Here is a 10,139-nt window from a genome sequence, read left to right as displayed (position 1 = left end):
CCTCTCTCCCCACTCTCTCCTCTCTCTCCTCTCTCCCCTCTCTCCCCACTCTCTCCTCTCTCTCCCTCTCTCTCCTGTGCAAGTCTGCTGCTGGGTGAAAAGGCTAACTGCTGACAGAACTCTAAAAACAGACAAGAGATGCCTATTTGTATTGGTGAACAGTGCTTGTTTGCTGCATTGCTGAGTAACAGCGCAGAGCAAACTGAGGTGGAAAACTTAGTTAGGCTAAGAATCCATTTTGTATTCAAGACTGATTACATTTTGTCTAAAAGATTTAAAAAAATAGAATTTGAACTAGTGACATTCAGCCTTAATCTTGCATCAGAAAAAAAAAATCTTTGTTTTACAGTGCTCAGGTTTTATGAGACTTCCCCTTTTAAGTAATGTTCAGGCCTCATGAGACTTGTTGTATAGGGGTCATGTTTCCTGCAGTGGTATATCGTTAGAAACCAAACAGGTTTAGTTCTCCAACAAAGACCACTGTATCAGACTTTGTTCCTTAAAATGGACTTTTCATTTTGACCAATATCTCTACAAAAATAGGTAATAGAGTCGTTCAATTTTGGGAGTTTTTGCGGTTTTAGACAGTTAGCTATCTCATTGCTGTGACAAATAACTACATTTTATTGGACGATTTGTATTTCTGTGCCAACCCAGTGTGGGATGTCACTGGGATGTGTTTTATTAATTATGCTAAGATTGCTTGGCTTTAAAAATTCATGTCACTAATTATAACTTTGTAGAATGTTATTCTTGACATCCATTCCAATGCATATTGATTCAATTTTGTTTATGACAAGAACACTGAATTTCTGTTCCTGGTAATAGCAAGGTTTAGTATTCCCGCCAGGACAAAACCTACCAGGTTGTCCCTGGCCTATGAATGGTTTACCACTGCGACTACCAGTTAAACCTGCCCTCTCCTTTTTGGGGTATAGAAAATGTTCTTAGGTTTAGCAGTTTCACTGGTCCCATGTAGTGTGATATTAGGTCTTTGATGGAAATTCTTGTAATGCTAATTCTCAAAAAAAACTCCACGCTAATTCTCAAAAAAAAACTCCACTGCGGATCTCTGATGAAGTTGCTGTGCTGAGCATAACATAGGTGATCCATACATTTTAGTTGGTTTTTACTTTAGGTTTAGAGGTTAACCACAGGAGAAAATGTTTCTGTGTTAGACCATGTGCCTTCTTGTTGTACAGTCCACAATCTGTGTTGTTTTGATGATGTTGTAATGACTAGTAGACGTGTAATAAGTGAAACATGTCTTGGGGTTCAATTTATTTCTGTATTTAACAGAGATAGAATAGATTTTGGCATTAAGTCACAGAAGCTTGGACATATATAAATATGGGGGGCTTTAAATAATTTTCAGGCCTAAAATGTGCATGTTAACAAATGTGCAAGAAATGCAAAAATGGCTCTGGCAGCAAAAGGCTTAAACATGTAAAACAAAAAGGGCCTGCAGCTCCACCTGCTGGTTAAAAATAGTAAGCAAGAAATATTAATATGCATTGTTTTATATTTTTCTGAATAAAATTAAAAACGTATAGTGATTGGTATATATACACACACACACACACACACACACACATATCAATCACTATACCTTTAAGAAGTTGGAAAATTTTAGCTTGACCCAATGTTTCACATATTGCACAAATAAAAATTGCACAAATTGCTAAATTATAGTGTTATTTTTCTGATTCTATAATTTACTGTAATCTTTTAAAGTGATCTTAATGCATAAGGCCAATACTAGACTTGTGCACAGCATAAAAATTAGCTTCAAAAAAAGCGAATGAAAAGGAAAAACCTTTTCATTCGTTCCGTTTGATGAAACGAAAATATGCTGTTTCAGATTTAGAGGCAATGAACCTTCGAATCCAAAAGCGCACAATTGAAGAAAAAAAACCTGTGACGTCCATACTGGCCACCTGCACGTTGTGTGCATGCGCACCAGTGTCGGGTGCCGTCACACTCATGTATGGGTGCCTCCATCTTGGACGCAGCAAGATGCTGGTGCCCATACAAAATGAAATAATATATGGCCGAATATAGTTTTTTTGTATATTCAAGCATATGATAATTTGTTTTCCAGGTGCCTTCATGGCAGCATACAAATGATAAGCTCCGCCCCTTATTCCTACCCACAGTAAAAATCTATAAAAACGAGAGAGAGAGACTGCCCCTGCATTCTCTTTTTTGTCCTTGCTTCTCTACCTGCGACCAGTCATGTCATCCCTACCTCTGGGTCATAAAGTGCCGCAGTGCCGCCTGGGTTCAGCCTCTTCCAGGTGTAGTCCCAGTTCCTGGACTGGTCAATGCGCCTTTAGGACTGGGAGCCCTTTCTGGCAGTTCTTGGGGGCGCGTGGTGTCTTGCATATATCCTAATTAGGATTACAAGCGGTGTGGTGGTGATTAACAGGGCTATGGTGCAGTAGCCCAGGTGGGGATCTGTTTCTAACTGCTTTCCTTTTGCTGCCTCTTTTGTCATCTCCATCTTGGCTTCCACTTCTACAAGCAATTTGCCTCACTGCTCTCTTTCAGTGCTGCATAGAATATCCTTACAACTTAACCTTTTTACAGCTTCCTCTGAGCTCTCTGGATCAACCAACACTGCAGCAGCATCCACTCCTCTTTAATCAACTTGCAGCTGCTTCCTACTTGCCCTATGCTTTGCCTCCAGATACAGCTCGGAACAGACTTTCCTGCAGCTGCGTCTGTGCATACGTGCTCTTACAACTAGTCTGGGACAACTCTGCTGACCGCAAGTACTACTATTTAATTATATTCTCCAGACTTTTATTCTGTGAGGGACTCTATTGTGCTCTTGTATGATGGAATACAGGTCTCATATCCTTACCTGCATTCTATGCATCATCATTACCACAGTGACTGTATTGTAATCCTGTATGATGTAATACATGTCTCAAATCCTTACCTGCTTTCTACGCATCATCATTGCCACTGTGACTGTACTGTACTCCTGCATGATGTCATACAGATCTCCAAACCATTACTTGCATTGCACGCATTTCCTCAGTGACTTCATTGTTTGGCTGTGTGATGTAATACATGTCTCAAATCCTTACCTGCGTTCAACGCATCATCATTGCCGCAGTGACTGTATTGTACTCCTGTATGATGTCATACAGGTCTCCAAACCATTACTTGCGTTGAACGCATTTCCTCTGTGACTTTATTGTTTGGCTGTATGATGTAATACAGGACTCAAACCCATTACCTGCACATAGCACATTACCTGCACATACCACTGACCTGTTTATCCGCAGTTGAGATCTATCAGAGAAGGCAGGTTGACATATTATCCCACTGGGCCTGGCTCTTTTGCAGTCACGTATTTCTGGAGTTTGTCCTGCTGATGTGTGCAGCATTCCCTGCCGATCCCTGCCTGATAGTTGCTTCCTTCCTTCCTGCCTTCCTTCCTTCCTTCGGCACGAGCCGTTCACCACGATTGCAAGAACTGCCATCCGCTTAAGGTAGGGGACCGCTGAACGGGGACTAAAAGAGAGCTTTTTGGCTGATATGAGGGCGGCCGCTGGATGTGGTGGTGGCTCATTCAACGTCAGCTGTGCAAACCTTGTGGGCTTCGCAGGGCCAGGGTTCAGATCAAACACATTTGCAGGGCGGTGAGCTGGTCCTCACCTCATGCCTTTTTTGGGCATTACGAGCTTTCTCCGGGCCTTCTGCCGTCAGTGGATTTTGGGGGACAGACTGTCCAGGCATCTTTTGCTAGATGGAATGTCTTCTTTGGAGTCGCTTTCGCCGACCCTGTCAGCTTGTTATTTATCGTTTGTATGATGCCATGAAGGCGCCAGGAAAATGGAAAATTGTATCATACTTACCAGTAATTTTCCTTTCCTGGTGCCTATCCATGGCAGCATACTACCCAGCCTGTTTGTCAACGCATAGTAACAAGAATGCAGGGGGAGTCTCTCTCTCTCTTTTTTATAGATTTTTACTGGTCATGTGGGTAGAGATAAGTGGCGGAGCTTATCGTTTGTATGCTGCCATGGATAGGCACCAGGAAAGGAAAATTACTGGTAAGTATGATACAATTTTCCGTTATTTTGGATTTGGACAAACTGCCGAATCAATGGAATTTCATGATTCAGCAAGTTCGTGTGAATCGGAATGCACATGTCTAGCCAATACCCAGTGTTAGAGACAATCCTGTGTATTATTTGTCTTACTATATTTTGCACTCGGTTGTCTCTTTTAATTTTTAGATGTTGACTTTCCTATTCAGTTTCTCAACTTGTTCCGCTGAAATGATTTTCTTATCCAGAAAATTGGAACATCTAATCAAGCTTTTAACAGTACATTTTGAAACCACAAGAGACATTCACAGGCTTCTGTTTTCTTGTAACTTTCTTGTGATCTTGCTGGAGAAAAGCCTTTCCTTTGAAGATGGCACAAATCTTCTTGTGAAGGCTGTCCAGTTTCTTACAAGTTAGGTAAGAGGATAATAAAGTGGGTTCATCTGCCAAAACAAATGAGCACTCAGTTAAATTCCTAATTGTTGAATCTTAACATGGCATTAAGGATCACTTGGTAAACATATCTGCTTGGCTTGTTTTTAAAAAGCATAATTTAACAAAAAATCACTTAATGTGTGGTTGTTCTGGCTAGCATATCAAACTATTGTTATTAATTTTGTGCATGAACAGATTAAATACTTGTACATTTTATAATGAAAATTATATCTATAAAACTATCACAATCTGCGTTTAATAATGGTATCTGTAGAATGCAGATTAATACTGACTTTCTCCTAATAATGATCCAAAACAAGTTAATTATGAAATACAATAAGACTGGTAAAGAATTCCTGTAAAAAACATTTTAACCATAAATGCCAACATGAATGGAAAGAATTAGGAAGACACTTTTCTGCTCAAAGAACAGCTTTTTGCCTGCTAACTAGGCAGCTTATGTTCTGCTCTATGTCTGGTGGAACATTCTACAGGACATACAGGGAAAGACATGAATGACAAACTGGGAACACTGTTTTGAGAAAGAGGGACACTTGACAACTGTGTTTCAAGTTGTTGATATGTCAAGCCTCCCCCATAATATCTAAAACATTTAAAGTCCATCAATTCCAAGGCACTTATCATTGATTTTGGTCTACACAAGTAATTTTCTCTAGGAGGATTAAACTTTGCCCTTCACGTGCAGCTTCTATTTTCCTTTTAGCACTTACATTCTGAAGAAATAATTCAGTTCATTTGATGCCCTTGAAAAGCAGCAGAAAGTTCCCTGCTAATGATTGTCTTGGTGCTATGAGCCTTTATTGCTTAACTGGCTCAGCCAACCACACATTTCTTAAAAATACAGTTCCTGATAGGAAAGATGTTTTCTCACACATATTTTAGAGGAGGTGCACTTCTTATTTGCAGTAGAGAATAACAAGAAAATCTATATGTTAAGGCATATAAATGATAGTACATATTTCTATGGGATGCTACTTTTATCCATTGCCCCATTGTAAAGTTCTCCTTAAGTTTCCAGTACTTCAGTGGTAGTGACATCACTGTAATAACACATAATTTAAAGTAACCAATCATTAAGGAAAGCAATGTAGTGTTTCTGACTGCAAAGGCAGTTAGTGATGGAGGTGCTATGTGGTATTTTTCTTGCAATGCTTTAGCAGCAAGCGCACAGGACAGAGGCAGCTGCACTGGAGCAAATGCTCAGGTAAGTAAAACTGCTTAATACCAATGCTGAGGGTTATTACTGGTGGTAACATTAGCTTGTGTTATTGCTGGTGGTTACTATTGCTGAACCTGGCACTTACTGGGGATACTGCTGGGGGTTATTGGTTACACTGACACTCGCTGGGGGTTGTCATTGCTAGCCCTCACACATGCTGGGACTGGCATTGATAGCAATTCTGGGGGTTATTATTGCTAAAAATGACATAATTGATGACACCAACAATGTGGTTTTTCTATACTCCCACAATCTCTTCAGTGTACCCCACACCCTAATATGTCTAAAACATAGCAAAGCAAATGGAGAAAAGTGTCACACGACTAGCCATACACCATGAACTAATACCCACTTTATTGATCATGCCTACATTTTAGCCATGCTCAAAAATGCATAATGGTTTTTCTTTTCAACTGATTAAACCGATGCTGTGACAGGCAGCACACCTAAGAGATCGCATTTTTCTTCTGAATCCCTCCTAATTCTTCTCAAATGCTGCCAGCTATGGTTTATTTTTGCATCCATTGACACCAATTATAGAACTGATTTTTGCATTTGCTGACCAGCAATGTAGAGGGCACTGTTACATATTTCTGACCACTACACTCTGTATAAAAGATGTAAAGTACAGCGCTAGCAGCCTCTCGTTCATAAATACGAATAACTATAATGGGTATAGTATCAGTAATGAGTGAAAATGCATTCACAAAGGGAATAAAATTATATGTATCAAACACATTTATGTGAATAAAGTGTGAATTCAAGAGCCCCCTGCATCACCTCCTCGTCCATTTTTCGTCCGCCTCCTCAACTTCAGGGATAGAGATCTGATCCTTACTACTGCTAGGAGGAAGGAATCGGCGTTGCTGTACCGTAATGCCACAATAATGCTTTTTCCTGATTTTTCACCGGAATTACAGAAAAGGAGACGCTCGTTCCAGGATGTTCGCCGATGACTTCGCGACAAGGGCCTGAAATACAGCATGCTTTACCCTAGTAAGCTGCGTGTGCAGTTTGCCGGTTCTACGAAATTCTTTGAGGATCCGACCACTGCATCAGACTGGCTGGACTCCATCCGTTAATATCAGGACATATGGATTATGCTACGGGTCTGACTGCTACGTTGCCATGCTGTGGATGTTTCTGCCTACCTGCGGTATTGGACTGACCTTATAGTCCTATAGTTATAGGGTCACCGGAATTATCCGGACACTGTGCTGAGGGTACATATACTCCTATAGGGAGCGGTGGGAGAGATGGGGTAATGTATTTTCACAGTTAGTTCGGACTGAGTCTCAGTCATTGCCCTTGAATTGAGTATTGTGTTTTACTCTTAATACCTTACTAAGTTTTGGGATATAAAGCTGCTCTACTAGTTATGGTTGTTAAATGGAATAGCAGGGTGTTTTTTGGGATGTGTGGTTTTGTTTGTTCTACTCTGATCGTTCTTCCTCCCCAGGTCTTGGCATATACATGTATCAATCTGCTCCTCAAGGCTCTCCAGATCCTCTGCTCTTACAGCACTCTGATGGCAACTGATATTCAGATTGTCTCGTGGAATGTACGAGGCTTGAGCTCCAAATTTAAAGGAGCCTTGGTACTTAGATTTCTAAGCTCCTATAATCCCCAGGTCATCTTTCTGCAGGAAACTCACCTACTGGGCAATAAAATCTTGGCCCTTCAGAGGAGATGGATAGGGAGAGCCTTCTACGTTACCTATTCCTCTTATGGAAGAGGTGTTACCATTTTATTTCACAAGAACTTCCCATGTATATTTCAGCATGTGATAACTGACCCAGAAGGTAGATACGTGGTGGTGCTGGTAGAATTTCAATCGCAGACTATAGCATTTATTAATGTGTATATTCCCCCCCACCCCTTTCCAGGGAACAATTCTATATACTATTTTAGAAAAAGTGGCTCCCTATTCTCCTTCCCGGGTATTGGTGGTGGGGGATTTTAACAATATACTTGACTACTCCTTAGACACGTCTAATCCTCACAGACCTGTCCATACTGGATTGAAGGACTGGGCGGAAGTGGCCGGTCTGACTGAGATTTGGCGCTGGAAACACCCTAACACTTAATCATATTCTTATCTATCTCATGTTTCCGTCTCCTCTTCCCAGCTAGACTTTGCCTTTGCTAACGAAACCCTATTAGGCCAGGTGCTGGAATCCACATACTTACCCGGGGGTCTGTTGGACTATCTACCGCTTTCAGTTAGACCATCTGTGACTAAAGGACCGACGGGGCACTCGTGGCGCTTGGCACAGACTTGGCTTTCTAATGAAACGGCACTGCGACCCCACTTCTCTACCTTCTGGCCTATTAATAATGATTCGGCCCCTGAACCTGTGACCTGGGACGCCTTCAAGGCTACCACTAGGGGGGAATATATTTCAGCAATTAAACATGCTAGGACGGTCTCGCAATCAGCCTAGTAAAGATGAAACTCCTTCCGCTACTGCTTTACGCCCTGCGCAACTCCCCAGTGTGGATTCCAAAAAAGATCTTTAAAACAATAGACTCCCTGATCTCTGAGTTTCTTTGGAATGGTAAGGCGCGCAGGATTAAACTGTCAGTTCTACAACTGCCATGGGGGGAGGGGGGTTGGCGGTTCCCAACTTTTATTGGTAGTTTTTGGCAGGCCAGCTGATGCTTGCTCACAGGTGGCTCATGGTGGGGGACCCTGATCCAGCGGTCACCTTGGAGGCTGCCTTGGTGGGGTCCTATGAAGCTCTGAGACATTTGGTGTACCGGGGCCATCACTCCCCCTACCGTCAGACACCATCTATGAGATCTGTCATGAAGGCCTGGAACATAGCTGAGGTGAGGGTACAGGGACCTCTCCCGAATTTCTCCCCACATACCCCATTGTGGAGAAACCCTTCACTTAGTCACTTTCCTTCCATTTTAGGCCTGGTGGCTTGGACTTCCAGGAAGCTCCTCACATTAAATGATATAGTTAGTGACGGGGGTCTGCGTCCCTTTAAGGATCTTAAAATAGCGCACTCATTGCCGAACAGTCAGTTCTTCCGTTATTTACAGTTGCGCCACGCCTTCTCTTCTCAGTTCCCTGGGGGCCGCCTGTCTCTATCCGTCTCTGGGATGGAGTCCCTACTTCGTGTGGAAGGACTGGTTAAACCCTTATCTACCATTTATAAATTGCTTTCACACAGGGGTGGGGGGTCCCTGGAGAGATGTAGAGGAGCTTGGATCTAGAGTTGGAGGACCTGGAGAAGCTATGGGGCACACCTATGACCACCTTAATCTCCGCAAGCGATAGGTTGATCCAATATAAAATTGTTCATCATGTATACTACACGCCGGCCAGACTTGCTACTATGCGTTCCACAGAGTCCTCTAGATGCTGGAGATGTCCCTGGGAGCCGGATGATATCATGCATGTGTTGTGGTCCTGCCCTAGAGTTGAGAACTATTGGAGGGGGGTCATTGATGTGGCCTCGGGGCTATTGCAAACTCCCAATGCTGTGAATATCCTCATCGATGATCTTGTTCCCTCGGTGGCATCCCGCACACTGCTCACATACCTGTTGTTCTATGCCAGGAAGCTCCTTATCCTCCATTGAAGGAAATCAGAACCGCCTTATCTGGGGGCTTGGAAGGCACTGGTCAATGCATCCCTACCATTGCACAAAGCTACTTATGCTAGTAGAGGGTCTGTATGGAGTCTGACACTACATTAACGATTTAGGTACACAACCATAGTAACCGCATGGCGTTAGACAGCCTGGCTGGGGTGACCTCGTAGGAGATTTCTGGCTTTTCAGAGAATCCTGGTGAGATATTATTGTACAGGATGAGAGGACGGTGAGAGTTTTTTTGAGGCTCTAATTTTCTAATTTATTCAGTTTAACTGAATTTTTTTGTTTAAATGATTGTTGTACCCTCCATCAGTTGAGTGGAGCTGTAAAGCCTTGAAGCAACGGTTCTCATGCAGGAGCTGGCGGAGGGCAGATTGATTGCACATAATTCGAAAGTGATCCTGCATGTGCCTTGGGGTGGTGGGAGGGTTATGGTCAGAGGGAAGTTTTTGTTTTTGTTAATGTAACATGTACTGTTCTGTATGTCTCTCAGCATACGTTATGCTGTATTGCAGTGATGGCGAACCTTTTTGAACCCGAGTGCCCAAACTGCGATGCAAAGTCAATTTATTTATCTCAAAGTGCCAGCGCTGAAAATAAGTTTGGTATTGCAGTTTTGGCGCTCAGGTTTGCAGTCTGCCAGATCTCATGGGGGCTGTGCAGGATCTGTGGGGGGTTTTGCAGGCTGCAAAGCCCCCACAGATCCTGCACAGCCCCCCTGAGATCTGGCAAAGCCCCACACAGATCCTGCAGAGCCCCCCTGAGACCCTGCAGTCTGCCAGATCTCAGGGG

This window comes from Nanorana parkeri, unplaced genomic scaffold, assembly GCF_000935625.1.
Source record: "Nanorana parkeri isolate BGI_ZX_2015 unplaced genomic scaffold, ASM93562v1 scaffold718, whole genome shotgun sequence".
NCBI classification, from domain to species: Eukaryota; Metazoa; Chordata; class Amphibia; order Anura; family Dicroglossidae; genus Nanorana; species Nanorana parkeri.
Note: the sequence above shows the minus strand (reverse complement) of the source record.